The 23,741-nt window shown below is 38.0% G+C and overlaps 1 pseudogene; it reads right to left on the reverse strand.

The window, feature by feature from the left end:
• Positions 1 to 2,033: 2,033 nt before the first annotated feature.
• On the reverse strand, positions 2,034 to 2,434 carry LOC133239652 (iron-sulfur cluster assembly 1 homolog, mitochondrial-like; annotated as a pseudogene).
• Positions 2,435 to 23,741: the final 21,307 nt, after the last annotated feature.

The following is a 23,741-nucleotide window of genomic DNA, read 5'->3' on the forward strand; positions in this document are numbered from 1 at the left end:
GTACTAATAAGAAAATGTGCAGAGGCTTTTCACATTTTATAATTAATAACTGTAGATTTAAATTTTATGTCACATTTAAATGTCAAAAATCTAATATTCCAACAAGTATATTCTTAGTGAACTTTCAATATCATATTTATAAATCCTGAAGAAAAGTCTTTCTTATATTGATACACTATATATGTTGTATACAGTCACTTTATGTATTCTATACATATATAAATTTTCAAATAGAAAATTTTTAAAAATCATTTTTTAAATGATTGCTTATCCATATAAAATTACTTAAGTTTTGTGGTAATATTAGAATGCATATGAAATAAGTTACTGCTTTTTTTTTTATGATCACAAAGAGGCTACTATTTTTTTATTGGCAACTCAATCTCTCTCTATATATACAATATTGCATAAATTTTAAATGGATTGACAATTATAGTAACAATACAAATTCATGAGCATTTACATAAAGCTGCTGCTGTAAGTTTTGGTGCATTTTGTGCCAGGTACCTTAGTAAATATGACAAACATAAAGGAATTCAGCTACTTTAATTCATAAGAACAGGCTTTCAAAAGAAGCAAATATGTCATCTCATAGACTATTTAATAAGTCAAATCCAGGAAAACTGATAACTAAAGAACAAAAGGAATACTGTTAAAGAAAGGGTGATGATAAAAATGTTAGGTTAAAATTTTAGCAATTGCACTTAGGATCCAGAAAGTGTACACACACTGGGAATTACAAGAAAAGATCTCCATGTTCTGCTTCACAATTACTATCATGTTCTGAAAGAACAATTCTGGGTTGCTACAGTGTCCTCTTCCCTGCTAATATAAACTACTCTTCTAAGTCCTAGTGAAACAAGGTGATAATTCACATAAATGGGTTTTAAAATAAGATTCTTCTCATCCAAAAGAAAAGAAAGCTAAATATCCTCTCCAAATTACAAGGAAATCTAATAAAAATGCTGACCAAATAAAGAAGCCCGATCATCCATTTACCTCCACTGACCACCTCAGAGCACAGAACTGGTGTGGCACCTACAAGAGAGGAAGTGTGTGTGGTCCTCACTCTGCCCCTACCCAGCCTGCAGTGTTTGGGGGAGCAAAAGCTCTTCAGCATCCCTGGGGTTTTATTCCCCAGGTAAAGATTGAGGGAGTGGATTAGATGGGTTTTAAGAGAACTTCCTACTTTTTTTTTTTTTTTTTAGGCCTTGACATGTAGCTTGTTGGGATCTTATTTCTTTGACCAGGGATTGAACCCATGCCCCTTGCAGTGGAAGCATCCAATCTTACTTACTGGATCACCAAGGAAGTCCCTTAAGAGACTCCAAGAGAAAGGATCCAAGTCAGCTTGACATCTCACCTGTGGGCAGACACTTAGGGCGGCAAAAGAAATGGACTTAAAAACAGTTGGGTGAAATATTTACCTTCTGATCTCATCTTTTGGAACTATTGGGTACTAGAGTTCAAGAAATCTTTGTTCAATATTTAATCTAATGGCTGGATTGCTACAGAGTAATAAGGAAACGAGGCATCTGACACTGAAATTTTGGATAAAAAATGTAGGAACACTATGCCAAGTCTGGGGAAAAACAGTGCACCATCCCATGACACCAGGAATCAAGACTTCCTGCCTCTGAATTTTAAAAGTCATTAATCTTCATGGGAGATGCACCTTCAACTCTTTGAAAAGATCCACCAACTCATAACTGTTAAGAATATATTTTCTGAAATCCTCCCATTAAAGCAATTGCCATGGAACTAGTTCTAACAGAAAGGATGCAGAAAGGAGAATTTAGCTTTTTCTTTACAGATCAGAAAGATTACCCAAAATGGATTCTCATTTTCTGTCCCATATTAAGAACAAAAGTATCAGTTCTTCTGGAATCTAACATACTGGCTTCATTCTCAAATGCATCACTTTATTCTCCTTGTAAGGCAGCCATACATTACACACCTTAACCACATGACAGCCACATGATTTCTTCAATAAGCCTTAGAGCTTCCACGGCTCTCCTGGGGCCTGCAGTCCAAGTAGTTCTGAGGAATCAAATGTTAAAGCTTTCTCCATAGCAACAAGTTCCTTTGATATGTGGGTTACTGAACACAAAGTCACTGGATAATTTGTCTTCAACATAGTCTATTTCTGTTTTTAACAGTTTGTTAGCTGTGCTTTCTTCTCAATGAACACTCTGACGCCATCTTGAATAACTTCTTCATCAGAGTCTCCTTTTATCTTTGTATATTTAAAGTGTAGGAAAGGCCATTACAACCCCTGATTCAGACATCAACATGTTCAGGCTTATCTTTAAGAAGTCATTTTATCTTCTTTACGGCTGAAGGTGTCAGGGTGAGGGCGGCCCAGCGGTGGGGGTGGCTGCTACTTCCTCTTGCTCACAGTTGGGACCCTGGCCCAGACGAAGGAAGCTGACATCCTCGCCATTCTGTGCCCCACTGTCTAGGGCCGGAGCTCCGCAGTCTCAACCTCTCTCCATGGACAGCGCGGGCACACTGTAAAATAAGTAACATTTATTTCACCACAAAACCTAATACAAAATTCATGTTAATTGTTGTTTAAACATTTGATAGAATGCAACAGACTTGAACATCTATTTTTAAGAGTATTTTGGAGGGAAGGCCAGCAGTATCTGAAGTAATTTGCTCTTGTGCTCGCTCCTGTGCTATCAATCAGAAATCATCCTTGTTTAAAACCAGAGACTGCAAAATTATGTGATTATGTGACCTAGAGACCACACTGAAGGCCCATTTACTTTCTATAACCTTTAAACAAATTTAAACAAATGACTGAAAGTCCCATTCATCTTTAAAGAACCACCTAGCGTGTGTTAAGTTGCTTCAGTTGTGTCCAACTCTTTATGACCCCATGAACTATAGCTCACCAGGCTCCTCTGTCCATGGGGATTCTCTCAGCAAGAATACTGGAGTGGGTAACCTATCCCTTCTCCAGGGGATTTCCTAACCCAGGGACTGAACCCATATCTCTTATGCCCCCTATATTGAGAGGCAGGTTCTTTACCACCAGTGTGACCTGGGAAGCCCCCAAAACTACAGGGTAGTAAGAGAAAATCAGTGATTGCCAAGGGTGGGATGGGGGAGAAATGAAGAACCACCTAAAGTATATTCAAAACCACTCGGCTTTGTGCATGAAAAGCCCCTAGATTTAAACATATATTTCACTTTTGCAGGCAATAGTAATATTATGGCAAAAGAGAGATATGCATTGAATGTAAATATGAAGAGTTTTTCTTGCCTTGTTTTGAATATGGTCAATAGGAACAAATAGGATTTTCCATAGTTCTGATAAGTAGCACCTTACTGCTTATAATTGGGATTACAGAAAGAACATATACAGGGAGGGGAGAATTAGTAACAGACCTGAAAGAGGTGAATATACCAGGAACTCTACCAGATTTCCATTATATTGCTGGTTACAGCCTTTCCTACCCTCTTTCTTCCTTTACCTGAAAATCATCTTATTTTTTAGGATTCAGTGTTGACATTACTTCATCTAGTCCTACAACCTTTAAGACTAGGATAGGGTCTGTAATTATTAAACTCATAATGCCTTGGGTTTTTATTATGTATGACCCACTATACTGATCACATCATATTATATTGTCTTTTTTCAAAGGACAGCATTTCCTCTTCAGTGTCTCCTGCTTAAGCTGCATGGTGTTTATTTTATTTCAGGGATGTAATAATATTGAATAAATGAATGATTATAAATCAGTCTAGCAGAACTCAGTTGACTGAACTAACAAACATAACTTTATAAAAGTCTGAATTGGAAAGTAATGATAGTAAAATAGTCCTTAAAAAGAGGTTACAATGGGGGAAGAACACAGTTTCAGAGACTAGTTAAAGGTTAAGGTTTTGACTGATATGGACTTTCTATGGTTTCAGAGATCACAGAAAGTCCTCAGGAGAATTTTCTTTTATCCTAATCTGACTTTTTTTGTCTTCAGTTTGGACAATACCTCTTCAAGGCCCTTGATCTGAAACTCCAATCCCTTCTCTTTAATAAGAAATACCCTGTTTGGAAATTCCTTGTAGGATCTGTGCAATGGCCCAAATTTGAGCTGTACAAAATCAAGAAACATTCAATATTATAATGTCTGATCCTGAGTTTCACAGTTATTGTGGTGAGGCAGGAATAGAAATGGGGTAAGAAAGATAAATTCTTGCTATCTCATGAGTCAGAGAAATGCTTTTTTCTTTTTTTTTTAATTCAAGCATCCTTTTCAATACTCTCTGTAGGCTATAGAACTACTAATTCTTTACTACTGATGTATTGGCCTCCCTGGTGGCTCAGTGGTAAAGAATTTGCCTGCAATGCAGGAGCTGCAGGAGATGCAGATTAAATTCCTGGGTTGGGAAGATCCCCTGGAGGAGGGCATGGCAATCCACTCCAGTATTTTTGTCTGGAGAATCCCATGAACAGAAGAGCCTGTGGGCTACAGTCCATAGGGTCACAAAGAGTAGGACAAGACTGAAGAGACTTAGTATACATTCATGCACTGATGTATTAAAATAATAATCTAGTAATAGTAACTTTCATTGCAAGGACAAACATCAGTTTTTAAGAGACAGTGAAACATTAGCTCATAATGACCAAACTCACTCCTTTAATAGGATATCTTCTTTGTTTGTCTTTGAAACCATTTTGTTCTCTTGAAAGTTTTATTTCCTATTCTTCCTATGGCTTAGAAGTATCATAAAAGAAGTATATAAGACTTTAATATTACTTTTATTGGGTCTTAGAGATGTACTGTAATTTATTCTGTCCTTTTGTGCCAAAGTCTTCAAGAGAAAGGAAAGAAATGATGGTGATTATCAAAACACGCCACCTTTGATCTATAGATACATGGTTAAACACCTGTCTGTCATTATTAGATCTAATAGCATATAGGAATGTAGGGAAAAAAAAGTTTGGAAAAAGAAAAAATGAAAATTCATATCTCTTGGTATTTCAGATAATTTTATTCCATCAGGATTCCCAAAGGTAAATGGTTTGTAGGGTCCCTCATGGAGTGTGGAGGAAAAATTTACATTATTTTTCAATTGGACCTCTATCGCCAGACTTTATGGGATAAGATCACGTATGTCCAGTTTTTCATGGTGCTTTGACAAAATAAGGGCCTCTGTAAGAAACATGAAACTAGTTCATATCTTGCTCTCCCAATATTGAAATCTCAGTCTGAGGATCCTCTTGAATTCCTCTGCCAAGAGTAGCTATCTCTCCTAAGTACCGACACTTTCTATGCTTTCAGATTCTTCACCTCCCTATTAGGTGCTTCTTCCTTTTCCCAGCGGATGAATACCTTCTTGGACTCTCCCAACTCTGTCTCTCTGTATGCCTCCTGACAAAAACTAGTCCAATGCACACTCAAAGCAGCACAACAGACCCTGGAATCAATGAGCTATTCTCCCTTTGGGATGTCCCCAAAGGAGGGAGTGGACTGACCACAGTACTTACTCTTCTCTTCCTCAGATCTATGATTGCTCTGAGGGTTTGAGGAAAGATCCCACCCAAGGGACTCTTGAACTTTGTTCAGGGAATATTCCACACTTATTTCCCCACTGGGGTGGATGTTCAAACCCTCCTAAACATCTTATACTCTGGGGAAGAAAAATCACTAATTATAACTATTGCAAGGGAGGAAGCAGGTAAGACTAATCAAAATAATTCAGTGAAGGCTGTATATCAGCATGGAGTCCAGCTCATTCTCACAATTGTTTCTGGCTGGGACCCCTGAGAGGAAAACAGTCTTTGGCGGCATCTCACACACTTCAGGGATTTGATTCATAAGGACATTCAGCCAACGGGGAAGAAATTCACAAATGGAAGTAGGTTTCAGAAAGTCATCCAGAGATGGAAGGACAATTCCTGGACCTCCCTTGAGTGTCTAAGGGAGTGTCTCCAGGTGTATACAAATGTGAACCCAGAGTAAGTGGAAGGCCAAGCCATTCTTAAGTCTCATTTAACTTCCCAGAGTTTCCCAGACATTAGGAAAAAATTATTCAATATACAAACATTGGAGATAGGGCCTACCATGCCACTTCCCAGCTGGTGTAGTCAACATTTCACATGTTCAACAACCAGTATCTGGAGCCTGATGCAAAGGAAGATAGATGAGCAGAACCAATTGCCAGTATTCTGGCTTTAGCAATTCAGGTTGAGTTGACCTCCCAGGGATGACCTCCCCTCATGCCACCTGTCCTGAAGGAAACCAGTAATATGGATAAACTGCCCGGGGTTTCAAAGACCACCTGCACAGTGGAGAGAAAGTCTTAAAGCCAATGTGCACACTGCACAGAGGAGGGTCATTGGAAAGGGGAATGCCCCAAATGTCTCAGAAAGAAATTAAGCAGACTGTTATGTCCTGACCCATCATCACTGGTTGCACACATCAAAGAAGAGAGCTGAAGTGACCCAGGGTTCCTAGGAGAGCCCTGGACATACCCCCAAGGAACCTAGGCTCACCCTGATCATTAGGGGTAAAAAGATTGACTTTTTAGTGGACACAGGGGCACTAACAAGGCAGAATGTTAAATATAAGATAGTGGGAGTGAAAGGAAAGCCACAGGAGCGCAACTTTATAGAGCAACTTGAGTGTGATTTGAAAGGGAAAATATTATCTCAGTCTTTCTTATATGTTTCCAGAATGTTGAATTCTGCTAAGAAGAAGAGACTTACTACATAAATTGGGATCTACAATTTATCTCAGAGACAAAAACCTTACCATCTATATACCTAAGACTCTTTTCCATTATGTAGCCCTATTGCTGCCACTCTCTGTGAAGGATAATGGCCTGGTTAACCTTGAAGGGATTTAATCCCTCAATATGGGCAAATGAACAATAGGCAGAGACAGGAGATCCCCCTAATCAAGCTTTGACCTAACTCCAGTCACCCAAATATAAAGCAATACCCTGTGGACTAAGAATGCTGCCTGCCATATCAATAAAAAAATGTCACAGCATCGGCAATTGTCTTAAGGGAACTCAGGATGGAAGCAAGGAATGCCTGCCATCTAGCAGTCCTCAGACTGCAGCCACCCACAGTGGTGTAGCTTGAGTAAACTAAAGATGAGAAAACACAGAATACTGGCCCCAGATAGCTGAGATTCATATCAAAAGAATAATAAATCAGTGAGCCCAGACTCTTACATCTTCATACATAGAAAGACACTAGATTCCTTAACTTGAGGTATCTTGTTTTCTTTATTCACAATAACATTTTGACATTCTGACTACCTGTCCTTTGTTGCAAAAACTAGATATCCTAGCTCCCCTCTTGCCTCCTCAGAGTAGTTTTCTCAGTGCTATCTGAGATGCTGGCTCAAAGACTTGAAGTCATAAAAATTAGAATGTCTGTGCAATAAAACATGACTCTTAACTTGTAGGTTCTTCATTTTTCTTCAGTCAACAGCCCTTTTAGCTAGACATTGAGCCTAATGTAGAAAGCTTACTCAAACAAGGGCTTCTTAGACCCTGTCAGTCCCCTTGCAACCCTCATATCTTGCCAATTAAAAAAAAAAGAAAGACAGAAATATCAGCTGACTCAGCTTCCTTGAGCTGTAAATAAAGCTACTAAGGATTCACCCAGTGGTGCCCAACAGTTACACCCTTTTCTCTACTCTAAACCCTGGGAGAATCTGGTATTCCGTGTTAGATTTAAAAGATGCCTTCTCTTGTGTGCTCTTAGCTCTGGAATCTTAATACGTTTTTTTGCTTTTGGATGGCAGGATCAGATAGTAGGGGAAAACAACAGTTGTACTGGACAGTTCTGCCCTAGGGATTTAAAAACTTTGCCAACATTTTTAGAAAAGTTTTTGCTGAGGATCATGGTGACCTTGAGTTATAACAGGGAACTAAACTTCAATACGAGGATGACATTCTATTCATCAGCCCCACCTAAGAGCTTTCTGAATATAATATAGTTAACACCTTAAGTCATCTGGCAAAGAGAGGATGTAAAATTTCAAACAAAAAGCCCAAATCTCCCTCCAGTGGGTAGAATGTGCGTGCAAAATCTGAAGAACTTCATGCCTGAAGAACTATGGATAACGGTTTGTGACACTGTATAGAAGGCAGTGATCAAGACCATCATCAAGTAAAAGAAAAGCAAAAAGGAAAAATTGTTGTCTGAGGAGGTCTTAAAAATAGCTAAGAAAAGAAGAGAAGCTAAAGGCAAAAGAGAAAAAGAAAGATATACCCATTTGAAAGCAGGGTTCCAAAGGATAGCAAGGAGCGATAAGAAAACCTTCCTCAGTGCAAAGAAATAGAAGAAAGCAATAAAATGGGAAATACTAGAGATCTCTTCCAGAAAATTTGAGATACCAAGTGAAGATTTCATGCAAGGATGGGCACAATAAAGGACAGAAATGGTATGGACCTAACAGAAGCAGATGATATTAAGAAGAGGTAGCAAGAACACAGAAAAACTATACAAAAATGATCTTCATGACACAGATAATCACAATGATGTGATCACTCACCTAGAGTGAGACATCCTGGCATGTGAAATCAAGTGGGCCTTAGGAAGCAGCACTATGAACAAAGGTAGCGGAGGTGATGGAATTCCAGCTGAACTATTTCAAATTCTAAAAGATGATACTGTGAAAGTGCTTCCCTCAATATTCCAGCAAATTTGGAAAACTCAGCAGTGGCCACAGGACTGGAAAAGGTAAGTTTTCATTCCAATCCCAAAGAAGGGAAATGCCAAAGAATGTTCAAACTACCACACAATGGCACTCATCTCACACATAGGCAAAGTAATGCTCAAAATTCTCCAAGCCAGGCTTCAACAGTATGTGAACCATGAATTTCCAGATGTTCAAGCTGGATTTAGAAAATGCATAGGAACCAGAGATCAAAATGCAAACATCTGCTGGACCATAGAAAAAAACAAGAGAGTTCCAGAAAAGCATTTACTTCTGCCTTATTGACTATGCCAAAGCCTTTGATTGTGTGGATCACAACAATTTGTGGAAAATTCTTAAAGAGGTGGGAATACCAGACCACCATACCTACCTCCTAAGAAATCTGTATGCAGGTCAAGAAGCAACAATTAGAACCAGATATGAGACAACAGACTGGTTCCAAATTTGGAAAGGAATATGTCAAGGCTGTATATTGTCATCTTGCTTATTTTACTTATATGCAGAGTACATCATGTGAAATGCCAGGCTGGATGAGACACAGGTTGGAATCAAGATTACCAGGAGAAATATGAAGAACTTCAGGTACACAGATTACACCACACCTATGGTAGAAAGTGAAGGAGAACTAAGGAGCCTCTTGATGAAAGTGAAAGTGAGTGGAAAAGTTGGCTTAAAAACTCAACATTCAGAATACTAAATCATGGCTTCTGGTCCCGTCTGCTGCTGCTGCTGCTGCTGCTAAGTTGCTTCAGTCCTGTCCAATTCTGTGCAACCCCACAGACGGCAGCCCATAAGGCTCCCCCATCCCTGGGATTCTCCAGGCAAGAACAATGGAGTGGGTTGCCATTTCCTTCTCCAATACATGAAAGTGAAAAGTGAAAGTGAAGTCGCTCAGTCATGTCTGACTCTTAACAACCCCATGGACTGCAGCCTACCAGCCTTCTCCATCCATGGGATTTTCCAGGCAAGAGTACTGGAGTGGGGTGCCATTGCCCCCATCACTTCATGGAAAATAGGTGGGGAAACAATGGAAATAGTGACAGACTTTATTTTTGGGTGGTTCCAATATCAGGGTGGATGGTGACTACAGCCATGAAATTAAAAGATGCTTGCTCATTGGAAGAAAAGCTATGACCAAACTAGACAGTATATTAAAAAGCAGAGACATTACTTTGCCAACAAAGTCCATCTAGTCAAAGCTATGGTTTTTTCAGTAGTCATGTATGGATGTGAGAGTTGGACTATAAATAAAGCTGAGTGCCAAAGAATTGATGCATTTGAACTCTGGTGTTGGAGAAGGCTCTTGAGAATACCTTGGACTGCAAGATCAAACCAGTCAATCCTAAAGGAAATCAGTCCTTAATATTCATTGGAAGGACTGATGCTGAAGCTGAAGCTCCAATAATTTGGCCACCTGATGAAAAGAACTGCCTCATTTGAAAAGACCCTGATGCTGGGAAAGATCAAAGGCAGTAAGAGTAGGAGATGACAGAGGATGAGATGGCTGTTGGATGGCACCATCAACCCGATGGACATGAGTTTGAGTAAACTCCGGTAGTTGGTGATAGACAGGGAGGCCTGGTGTACTGCAGTCCGTGGGGTTGCAGAGTTGGATACAACCGAGTGACTGAACTGAACTGACCAAATCCTTACCAGTTGTGCTGTGTGCTTAGTTGCTCACTCATGTCTGACTCTTTGCAATCTCATGGATTGTAGCCCTCCAGGCTCCTCTGTCCATGGGAATTCTCCAGGCAAGAATACTGGAGTAGGTTGCTATGCCCTCTTCCAGGGCATCTGCCCAACCCAGGGATTGAACCCATGTCTCCTGCAGTGCAGGTGGATTGTTAACCATCTGAGCCACCTCAAGACATGAGTCTAATGTGTCTTCCTTTGTCTGGAAGACAATTAAAGCTATTCTTTTCTACTTCACCTAAACTCTGTGATTCAAATGGCATCAGGACACAGAAGCCACATTTTTTTGTATCACTACCACTTCCAACCCCTTTTAAAGGAAAGGATGGCTGCAGATTAATTATCCCCTGGTCCAAGTTATGCTTCTGGACAACACATCTGTGACTCTAAGGCTCTGTAATATCCTTAACACTGTCTACTTTCTACCTCAGACAGGTCCAAAATTAACTTATAAGTGTAAAGAAGTTATGAAACAAATATACTCCAGCAGCTTGACCTAAAAATCTATAGTGAGAATGCATAATTGAAATGGTTCATTGGTGAGAGTAGTTTTGTGAAAGAGAGAAAAGGCTGTTTATATTGCTGTAGATTTCCATCACAGAAGAGGTGGAAGCTAAAGCTGTGTCCTCAGGCTATTCTGCCCAGAATGCCAAATTAATTGCCTTAATCAGAGCAGTAGAACTAGGGAAAGGAAAAGTTGTCAATATTTACACTGACTATAAATGTGCCTATTCAATCCTACAGGCCCTTGGGGCCAATAGGAAGGAAAGAGGATTGCTGACCCCAGGGAATAAAAAGATTAATAATGGGGAGGAAATTATGCAGCTTTCAGAAGCAATACTTCTGCCAAAGGATGTGGAAGTTATTCATTAGAGGCCAACAAAATGGAGAAACAGAAATAATGAGGAACTAACAGAGCAGATATGGCAGCTAAACAAGTAACAGAGGATGGGATCAGACTTCAAATGCCACTCTTACTGGCTCCCCCAGACCCTAACTCCTACACTTCCATATATACACTAGAAGAAAGGAAAAAGGTTTTGAAATGCAGTTACTTTATTGCACTCACTTTGAAATGCAGTTACCCCAGAATACCCATAGTGGATTGTTAATAGTCATGGGCAGCAGTTCTTCCCATCAGTCATGGCACTCCAAGCCCTCAGAGAAGATCACCAGAGCACACATTACAGGCAGGAGGCTCTATGTCAGTTGTTATCAATGATTCAACAAATCCATGACTACTCCCAATTACCATTGAGATTCCCATGTGGTGCTAGTGGCAAAGGACCTCCCTGCCAATGTAGGTGACACAAGAGACATGGGTTTGATCTCTGAGTTGGGAAGATCCCCTGGAGGAGGAAATGACAACCCACTCCAGTAGTGGATCATAAAGAGAGTTGGACCATAAAGAGGTCTGAGCACCAAAGAATGGATGCTTTGAAACTGCGGTGCTGGAGAAGTCTTGAGTCTCTTGGACAGCAAGGAGATCAAACCAGTCAATCCTAAAGGAAATAAATTCTGAATATTCATTGAAAGAACTGATGCTGAAGCTGAAGCTTCAATAGTTTGGCCACCCATGGGAAAAGTCAACTCATTGTAAAAGACCCTGATTCTGGGAAAGATTGAAGGCTGGAGGAGAAGGGGGCAACAGAGGATAAGATGGTTAGATGGCATCATCAACTCAATGGGCATGAGTTGAGCAAACTCTTGGAGATAGAGAAGGGCAGGGAACCCTGGCATGCTGGAGTCCGTGGGGTCACAGAGTAAGACATGACTGAGTCATTGAATGACAACCTTAAAGAGGTGTTTGAAACTTGCCCTAATTGCCTCCAGAATAACTCCAACACTCACTTCCCCCCCAACCAAGGTCAAGGAAGTAACCCCAACTCAGTGCAGAGGCACATTTCAAGGTCAAAAATGGCAAACTGATTTTACAGTAAAGCCCTGGGCACAAAGACGTTTTAGATAGATATTTACTATTTTTACCCGACATCTTCTCAGCTGAATGGAGGCATTCCACATCATAATTGAGACAACCTCCGTAACCATATAAGTCAATTTTATTTTAAATCTCCACTCATACATATCTCTATATAGTCTATTGATTCTGTTTCTCTGGAGAACCCTCATACTTATGGAGCTTAAAGGAATTGAGCTATGAGAAAAAATTTTTCTCAATTATTTTTCAAATCTCTCTAATTATATTTTGATTCTTCAAAAATAAACTCCCAAATCTCCACTTCCATTCTTGTTGAACTTCCCATCTTATCTTTCTCCCGTATTTCAAGAAATGGATCCCTGTGGATTTTGAGTGGTTCTGAGTGATGGGAAAGAGTTAAAATTAGACTTGATTTCATTATTTCTTTTTGTGTGTGTGTTTGTTTTTTGCATGAGGGAGATGCCTCTCACTTCACAAGCATTGCATGTAATATTAATAACACATGCATACATGCAATGTTGTTTATTTTTTTAGAGAACATGCTCAATTATTTTATGTATTTTGCTGTTGTAACTGGTCTCATAGAGCTTACTGAATTAAATCAATTTTCTTACCCTCTAATTTATTTGTTAGAATCTAGAATTTTGAAAAGAAGAATGTTATTGCTCTTAAAATCATAAGGATGAATGTCAGAGAAGTAAATTTGAGTACAAGAAACACATCAACCCAACTTTCCTCTTTTCATTCTATACCAAAACTGACTACTTTTTAAAAAATTAATTTTATTCTTTTTTTTTTTTTTTTTGTTTTTTTTGTTTTTTGTTTTTTTTTTTTTTTTAATTTTATTTTAAACCAAGACTGGATTTTCCATTTTCAGTCCGTGGTATTCAGAAATTAGGGCAAAGTTCAAGAAGATAATTGGGGGGAAAGCACCACCTTTTATAAGGTGAACTCTCATACTAATCAATAACACAACATTTTCTCTCAGTGTTTAACAAAATGAAAATTTGTTGAATTTTTCATTTTAAATCATTCCCTAATTAGGACATGAAGTACATAAAGGAAGGAACTTTGTCTCTCTTGTTCCCTGATGAATCCTCATAAACTAGAAGAGAACTTGGACTATATTAAATACAGGCATTTCTTGGTGATATTGAGGGCTCAAGTTCCAGAGGACTGCAATCGAATGAGTATTGCAATAGTGCAAATTGCACATTTTTGGCTTCCCAGTGCACATAAAATTTATGCTACACTGTAGTCTATTAAGTATGCAAAAGCATCATGTTTTTAAACACCATGTACATACCTTATTTAAAAAAAAATAATGTTTTTGGAAAACTGGTGATGACAGACTTGCTACATGTATAGTGGCCACAAATATTTAATTTGTAAAATATACAATATCTGTAAGGCATAATAAAGCAAAGCACAGTAAAAATGAAGTATACCTGTACTTAATATGTGTTAATGATTGATTCATTGTCTGACAGAATCTATGCAGAATAAATAAAGTAAAATTTTGGGAAGCTGTAAGTAGCCAGATTCTACTTTTCTAGATGAATCATGGAAGTGTAATCTGAGCAGTACCCCATAGAAGATGAACATGCAATTTGTCATTGCAATTCTCTGCAATTGATAAAACTGGCATAAATATAATTGTAATGTAATCTATTTTAACATATAATTGAATAATGAAATGAGACAACAGTCATCAATGGGCATTGATATCACAAAGAAGTGAAACAACTAGATAATATTTATCAAATTGCCAACATCCATTGGATTATCAAAAAAGCAAGAGAGCTCCAGAAAAACATTTATTTCTGCTTTATTGACTATGCCAAAGCCTTTGACTGTGTGGATCACAATAAACTCTGGAAAATTCTGAAAGAGATGGGAATACCAGACCACCTGACCTGCCTCTTGAGAAATCTGTATGCAGGTCAGGATGCAACAGTTAGAACTGGACATGGAACAACAGACTAGTTCCAAATAGGGAAAGGAATATGTCAAGGCTGTATATTGTCACCTGGCTTATTTAACGTATATGCAGAGTAAATCATGAGAATTGCTGAGCTGGATGAAACACAAGCTGGAATCAAGATTGCTGGGAGAAATATCAATAACCTCATATATGCAGATGACACCACCTTAATGGTAGAAAGTGAAGAACTAAAGAGTCTCTTGATGAAAGTGAAAGAGGAGAGTGAAAAAGTTGGCTTAAAGTTCAACATTCAGAAAACGAAGATCATGGCATCTGGTTCCATCACTTCATGGGAAATAGATGGAGAAACAGTGGAAACAGTGTCAGACTTTATTTTTTTTTTTGGCTCCAAAATCGCTGCAGATGGTGATTGCAGCCATGAAGTTAAAAGACGCTTACTCCTTGGAAGGAAAGTTATGATCAACCTAGGTAGCATATTAAAAAGAAGAGATATTACTTTGCAAACAAAGGTCTGTCTAGTCAAGGCTATGGTTTTTCCAGTAGTCATGTATGGATGTGAGAGTTGGACTGTGAAGAAAGCTGAGGACCAAAGAACTGATGCTTTTGAACTGTGGTGTTGGAGAAAACACTTGAGAGTCCCTTGGACGGCAAGGAGTTCCAACCAGTCCATCCTAAAGGAAATCAGTCCTGAACTGATTGGAAGGACTGATTCTGAAGCTGAAACTCCAATAATTTGGCCACCTGATGTGAAGAACTGACTTATTTGAAAAGACTCTGATGCTGGGAAAGATTGAAGGCAGGAGGAGAAGGGGATGACAGAGGATGAGATGGTTGGATGGCATCACGGACTCAATGGACATGAGTTTGAGGAAGCTCCAGAAGTTGGTGATGGACAGGGAGGCCTGGCATGCTACAGTCCATGTGATCGCAAAGTCAGACACGATTGAGTGACTGAATTGAACTGAACTGATTGATATACATAACACCAGTATGCCATAGTATACCAAAAAGAAAAGAAAGAAGGAAATAAAAATGGAAACAAATAGACTAAATGTAAATCTCACAGTTTAGAGAAAATGCAAGGATGGTAGAACATATAAAATGATACTCCAAGCATGTAATTAGTAAAATTCAGAATATAAGAACACTATAGGAAAAATGATCTAAGTTGAATAGCTTAATTAAAACAGAAAAAAGAAGAAAGAAACATTTGTTAAGCAGAGACTTAGCTAAATGCTAGTACATGAACACGAACAAAGAAATTTGGAAAAAAATAAAAGGGAAAATTTGAACTCTGGCAGCATACTTAATTGTATCAATTACTTATATTTTACTTCCAGGTAAAAAATATTACCGGAGTTACGCTATCTTAGAATTAAGCTCAAAACACCCCAGTTTAGAAGCATAAAACAAGTCTGTGGATTTTTTTTTGTTTTTTTTATAGTTTGGTAATGACTACATGGAGGTTCATTGTCCTATTTGTTTTAGTTTTGTTTATGTTTGAAGTTTTTCCTCTGAGGGACATGTATAACACTAGCAGTATGATTGCCATTATCTTCATTGGGGATAAGCTTATTAGGAAACTAGCTGTATAAGAAATTGTCAAATACACACACACACACACACACACACACACACACACACATACAGATAGGCTTCCCAGGTGGCACTAGTGGTAAAGAACCTGCCTGCCAATGCAGAAGATGTAAGAGACTTGGGTTCAATCCTACACACACACACACACACACACACACACACACATATATGTATGGGCTTCATGAATAGTGCTTTTGGAAATGGGCAAGTTTCTTCATTATTAAAATAAACAACTCTTTTGGCAATTTTAATGCTTTGCCAGAAAATTGAAATTAATTAAATCTAAACTTCCCCATCTAACATCTGGTTTACAGAAAACACAAGAGGCACAGCAACATGTTAAATAACACCCTGAGTATTCAGTCAACAAAATTCACAATGAAGGAATTTTACAGTAGAATTGATGCAGTATTTTTCAAAAATAGTGTAACAGACAAAAGGCAGGGTTGAGTAAAGACATCAATGAAATGCAATATGGAACCATTTAGTCAATTCAGACACTATTCTCATCTCTCGGGGGTGGGGGGGGTAAGAAACAAAATATTGGAGACTATTTTTTTTCATTCTGATTATCATCATTCTAACCCTTAATTACCGTGTTTTTCCTCCAATAGAGACATATTTATGATCAAGCCTTTATCTACTGAGTATTATCTGACTTTCAGTAAGCCATATAACCCCAAAGCCACACAACACTTAACACAACCTTACTTTTGTAGGGGGTATTTCCTTAGGGGAATCATATGCAGTATTTTAGTAATAAACAACCTTGCTCATTGCTCAGGAGAAAGAAGCACTTTTTTTTTTTTTTTCACCATGTCTCAAGGTCTTAGAGAAACGGCTAACATGTAGTAGGTGCTTAATGAATGTTTGTTGAATAATTACATAAATTGAAAAAAAATGAATCTTCTCATCATTAGTAAGCATGAAACTTCTATAAGTGTAGATGAAGTGGTGATCTAATAACTAACATAAGGAAAGTTAAGTATACAAATTAAATACTGCTACATAACAAAAAACTCAAAACTTAATAGTTTGAAGGAACAATAATTCATGTGACTCAGGAGTTCACAGCTTACCTGAGTTTGTTTTATATAACCTGAGTTATCAACTGCACTGAATTTAAAAATGATACACAATTTTTATATTAATTTGTATTGTTATATATTTACATTATATTAAATATGATGCTAAAGCTGAAACTCCAGTACTTTGGCCACCTCATGCGAAGAGTTGACTCATTGGAAAAGAGTCTGATGCTGGGAGGGATTGGGGGCAGGAGAAGAAGGGGACGACAGAGGATGAGATGGCTGGATGGCATCACTGACTCGATGGACGTGAGTTTGGGTGAACTCCGGGAGATGGTGATGGACAGGGAGGCCTGGTGTGCTGCGATTCATGGGGTCGCAATAGTCGGACACGACTGAGCGACTGAACTGAACTGAAATATATTATTCATATTTCAGTTTTGTCACTTGTCTCAATGTATTTCATTGTATTTGATTTCCCCTAGTATGCAATTTTCAAATACATCATTAAAAAGATATGATTGTTAGTTGACCCATGAGCTGGACCTGGGCAATTGGAAGCCTCCTCACTCTCTCCCCTGTCTTTAGAATGTATGTTCTGCCCACAGTAAGAGCTGTTTTAAGGATGCAGACTTATAGAGAGTACTGTGTTGTTGAGACCATCTGAATGGTATATGCAGACCTGTGTAGAAACTTTTAAGATTCGGGCATGCAGTTGCACAGATCTGCTCATCTTATGGCCACCCAAGACAAGTATAAAATATAAGTTTTCTTGCTTGTTAAACCTTCGACCTATCAATCTTGGGTGGTCTGCCTCTTTAGTCTCTTCCTCCCATTTGTATTCATTCAGGAGTCAGTTTTCAAACCAACACACAAGATCCTGCCTCTAAGTGTCATGTCTCTATTTTAACTTTTAAAGTTTCACCCAGCTTTTTTTGCTCCAACAATATTGATATAGTTAAGAATACCTTTTATTTTGGGTCTATATAAAGCTTTCTCAGTACTAGAATTAGATGCAGTTCAGCAGGAGTTCAATCACTGGGTCAAGAAGATCCCCTGGAGAAGAAATGGCAACCCATTCTAATATTCTTGCCTGGGAAATCCCATGGACAGAGGAACCTGGCAGTCTACAATTATGGGGTTGCAAAAGAGTTTGACATGATGCAATGATTAAACAACAACAAAAACTAGCCTGAATACATTATAAGAATTGTATTTTTTTAGAATATCACACTTGGAGGTGTCCATCTATGCATCACTGATGATTTTATTATTGACTGTTTGATCTCTTAGCTTTGTAGCTATAATTTTTCTCCCTTGAAACTTCTTAATGATCTGTAGGGTGACATTTTAAAATCAGGTAAAGCATATTATTGTTTATTATTTTATTTTCTTAGCCTATTGCTTTTTTTATTATGTAATATTGTTTCTCAATTTCCAATATTTTGCCTTGAGCTTTATTTTTGTCCTAAAATATTTTTGCTACATCAGATTTTATAAATCATTTATTAATTTAAAATTATTGATTTTTTGGATGAAATATTCGATTTGCTATTTTGTCCACCTTAGATATTTTCTTTATTTTGAAACTTCTTCATTATGATTTATATTTCTCTCTTGCAAATGAACTGTAAGGCAAATTTTATCTTTGTCCAATCAGTGATTGAATAATTATACTATTTGGGATTTCTGATATCTTTAGAATTTTTGCCATATTTATAATTTTTGCTTTCTATTTACCCACCCCCTTTATGTTTTTCTTCTTTCCTGACTTTTCTACAATTTTGTTTTCCATACATCCTTTTCTTCTATCCTCTACATTTTTATTATAAACTATAAAATATGTTACTGAATGGTTATTCTTCAAAATCCTACATACATAGCTATAAATATTTATTACAATGTGAAAAATAATTCACTACTTTTGTCATCATCAGAAACACAATCTAGATGTTATCAAGCTTTAACTATTAACAAAAAATTTATTTTATGCCCACTTCTGTCATCTATCTTTTTACCATAGCTTTAATTTTAATTAAAAAAAAAAAAAGTTTCTTCCTGTTCCTTGGAATTTTAGTGTTGAAGCTTCACTTTAACTGCATTGTTTGTTTGTTTGTTTTTCTTTTGCTCTATTGCTTCTTTCCTTTCCTCTAATCCTTCCTCTTTCCTTCCTTCCCCTTGGTTAAGTTCTTCCATTCTCTCTAGCAGTCCTTAGTTCACAACACAGTCTTTTAAAGGCATTTTAAGTAATGATGCCCTTGGATGATACGAAGATGTAGATTCATTCACAAATCTAGTTGGTAACTTGGCTTGGTTCTGGAATATAAACACTATGTCTTTATATTCCAGAGACTCCTAGTTATAGTTTAAAACAGAAATTTGATTTCAGGATACTTCTAGGAGGTGGAATGCTTCACTTTACTTTGTGGATTTAGCTAGTAACCCAGGCTTTCCTCCCCATACAAGGAAGCACTCTTTTTTTTTTTTTTTACTTTACAATATTGTATTGGTTTTGCCATACATTGACTTGAATCAGCCATGGGTGTACATGTGTTCCCCATCCTGTACCCCACTCCCAACTCTCTCCCCATCCCATCCCTCTGGGTCATCCCAGTGCATCAGCTCCAACCATCCTGTATCATGCATTGAACCTGGACTGGAGATTCGTTTCACATATGATAATTTACATGTTTCAATGCCATTCTCCCATATCATCCCACCCTCACTCTCTCCTGCAGCGTCCAAAAGACTGTTCAATACATCTGTGTCTCTTTTGCTGTCTCACATACACGGTTATCATTACCATCTTTCTAAATTTCATATATATGCATTAGTATACTGTATGGTGTTTTTCTTTCTGACTTACTTCACACTGTATAATACGCTCCAGTTTCATCCACCTCATTAGAACTGATTCAAATGTATTCTTTTTAATGGCTGAGTAATATTCTATTGTGTATGTGTACCACAGCTTTCTTATCCATTCATCTGCTGGTGGGCATCTAGGTTGCTTCCATGTCCTGGCTATTATAAACAGTGCTGCAATGAACATTGCGATACACGTGTCTCTTTCCCTTCTGGTTTCCTCGGTGTGTATGCCTAGCAGTGAGATTGCTGGGTCATATGGCAGTTCTATTCCCAGTTGTTTAAGGAATCTCCACACTGTTCTCCATAGTGGCTGTGCTAGTTTGCATTCCCACCAACAGTGTAAGAGGGTTCCCTTTTCTCCAGAAGCACTCTTAAGTCCTGTTTCCTGTAGAAGTCAAATTCCTAGCTGCCCCTGGCTCACTTCAGACACTGAGCACACAAGATTAATAGTTTTACCTCTAATTGTCTCTTGTCTCTTTTATATATGCTTAATTTCTGTCTTTGTTTGTATCCAGCTATGCTATTTTCAGGGCTTCTCCAGTGGCTTGGCCATAAAGAATCTGCCTGCAATGCAGGAGATGCAGGTGTGATCCTTGGGTCAGGAAGATATCTTGGAGAAGGAAATGGCAACCTACTCTTGTATTCTTGCCTGGGAAATCCCATGGACAGAGGAGTCTGGTGGGCTATAGCTCATGTTCCAAAAGATTTGGACATGACTTGGCAACTAAACAACAACAAAGCTATTTTCATATTATAATAACTCACCATTATAATTACTAATTATACTGATGTTACCTCTTGAGCTTCTCTATTCATTTTAGATCTTGGCTACTTTATTACCTCCTGGGCTTTGGTTTGTAACCATTATTTATGACGCCTTAGATATACTTCATGGCCATCAAATTAGCCTCTTAAAGCCAGCATATTCATCTTGTTTTTAGTAAGCAGAAAGATTCTGTCAATTCTACAATTCTGGCCCCTTGAAAGCCAGGAGTCCTTTGACAGGTAGAAATCAGAGCTAACAATCCTCCTCTTATTTTAGCTGAAATTTCTTTAATTAACAATCAGTTATATTATTCTTATGAATTAAATATTGCCTGAAGCCTTTGAAAATGGTAATAAAAGTCTTCTGTATGTAAAAGAGTTATCAAATTATAATTTTTTTCTTCCAGAATGATTGAACTGTAATTTTCTATCAGTGTGAGCATAATGACCGATTATTCTGAGCAATTATCTTTTATTTTCTTCCCTCTATGGAATCTACATCATAGTGTGGCAAGAATCATCATTTGCTTCATTTATTTTTTTTCTTCTTTTGTGACAAACTTGCTCTATTTTCTCCCCCCGCCACCTCAGTTCACCAATTCCCTAGTATTTACATGCTTGTTAATAGTTTAATATTTTCTCAAGTTTTAAATTTTAATTATTTTTTTTTGTTCCTATGTAATGGTACTTACCCATTATTACTGCTAAAATGGAAGTTACTTAGGTTAATGAAAGAATCCACTGCCATTCAGGATCCCATGTCTGTGGACTAGTTGGTTAAATTACCTAAGTAAAATATAGCTGAGTTATTAATTTTTGAGAAATTAGACAAAGAATGGGAGAGTTTGAATTAAAAGTTTTCAGTTGAAATTCAGTTGAACTGAATTTTCTAACAAATCTCAGCTCTATGAAATTGCCTTTAATCCTGAACTGCAGTGTAAGAGGAGAGAAATTTATACAAACTCTTAATTCAAATTCCCCCATTCTTTGTTTAATTTCTCAAAAATTAATAACTCAGCTATGTTTTACTTAGGTAATTTAACCAACTATTCCACAGACATGGGATCCTGAATGTCAGTGGATTCTTTCATTAACCTAAGTAACTTCCATTTTAGCAGTAATAATGGGTAAGTACCATTACATAGGAACAAAAACAAATAATTAAAATTCAAAACTTGAGAAAATATTAAACTATTAACAAACATGTAAATACTAGGGAATTGGTGAACTGAGTGGGGGTGGAAAGAAATAGAAAATGTTAGAAAATTACTGGATGCTAAAAGATGATGAAAAAGGGGGGAGTAGGTAAGGCAAGAGTTCAGGTTCATCTGGGCAAAATGAAAGGGTAGATAATTTTCTTCAAAGTTTTGCCAGAGTTTGCCTAGTTGAAGTTAAAATTTCATAAAGCTTTGGTTTTCTTTATGATGTTCTTTGTGGACTTTTATAAAAATGGAAATAGCTGCTCTATATTTTGTATAAGATATGAAGTTTTCAGTGTAATGGTAACATACTAACTCACAGTCATTGAGCACTTACTATATGCAATGCCCTATGCCCAGCATCTTCAATAAATACTTACCCCATGAAGTAGTTGCTTGAATTACTAGTAGTAAGTGGCAGGGCCGGAAGTCAACCTTAGGTCTGTGAACAAGAGCTGTTTCCTCATTCTCATGCTGCTTCTATAAGTACTTTACACATTTACAATGGTGTACTCTGTAGCCTTTTTGAACTCTGTAAGTCTATTCATTCAGACACAGCAGTTTGAATCTTGGTTGGATGCCTGAGAATGTGAAACTGATGGCTGGTGGCACCGGTGTGGGAAGAACATGTAGTTTTAGAGTTAGAAAAGCTATTTCCTATCATACAGTTGGACAGCCAGAAAAAATGAGTGACCCTCTATCTTAGATAAGTCCAGTTGGGCTTACCTTAAACCTTGGAAGGATTCCTGCCCCCAGAGAAAGAAATATTGCCAGAGTGGCTGCAGCAGAGTGCATTAGAAAGGGAGAGACAACCCCCAGAGATGAATCCGACACTACATGGGGCTGCCCAGAGAACTGAATCTACATCTGACTGACAGATGGCAGTCAAAACCTGCTAAGGAAGAAATAAATATCAAAGTGGCTGATTTGCAACACCAGGTGTTAATAGACTGTCGGGAAATTCTATCAGCACATCTCTTAGGCATGTTTTACTAGTCTCCATATTTAACAAGAACATAGAGGTTTTCATTGAAATTAAGATGATGCATAGAAAATGCACCCTGGAGCCCATCTCTAAGATTTGCCTCAGTTAAACCCAGTTCAGCTTCCTTTTACAGTGATTACAGTGGGAGGTTGTGATTAAAAAGTCAAAGGGATATTTTGTGAAGCTCTTTATAAGTTATTTGGGCATAGATAGCCTTCATGTACGGAGAAGGCAATGGCACCCCACTCCAGTACTTTTGCCTGGAAAATCCCATGGACAGAGGAACCTGGTGGGCTGCAGTCCATGGGATTGCTGGAGTCGGACACGACTGAGCGACTTCATTTTGACTTTTCACGTTCATGCATTGGAGAAGGAAATGGCAACCCACTCCACTGTTCTTGCCTGGAGAATCCCAGGGACGGGGGAGCCTGGTGGGCTGCCATCTATGGGGTCGCACAGAGTCGGACACGACTGAAGTGACTTAGCAGCAGCAGCCTTCATGTAATAATTGAAAGAATACTGATTAGTAATATTATTCTACTAATGCAGGAGTGTGTGTGCTCAGTCGTGTCCAACTCTTTGTGACCCTATAGACTAGCCCACCAGGTTTTTCTGTTCATGGAACTTTTCAAGCAAGAATACTTCCTGGGGGACTTTCTTGACCCAGGGATCAAACACATATCTCTTGTGTCTTCTGCATTGGCAAGGAGATTCTTTGCCACTGCACAACCTGGGGAACTCAAACACAAGCGCATCAAGCAAGAAAATGAAAAAACTTTGCCAAAGACATTATGTATGCTGTTTTGACATCTTGTGAGATACATTGTCACAAAATTGTAGGGTGCCATCACTATCAAGCCCATAAATGCTTTATTTGGCTTAAAGAAGATGAAGGGAGAATATTTTAAATATTTTCTCTGTGAAATAGAGAACATATGCAGGAAAGTGAAGGGGAAAAAGTGAAAGTGTTACTCTGTCAATGGTGTTGACTCTTTGACACCCCATGGACTGTAGCCCGCCAACCTCCTCTGTCCATG

The sequence above is a fragment of the Bos javanicus genome, chromosome 26, assembly GCF_032452875.1.
Source record: "Bos javanicus breed banteng chromosome 26, ARS-OSU_banteng_1.0, whole genome shotgun sequence".
NCBI lineage: Eukaryota > Metazoa > Chordata > Mammalia > Artiodactyla > Bovidae > Bos > Bos javanicus.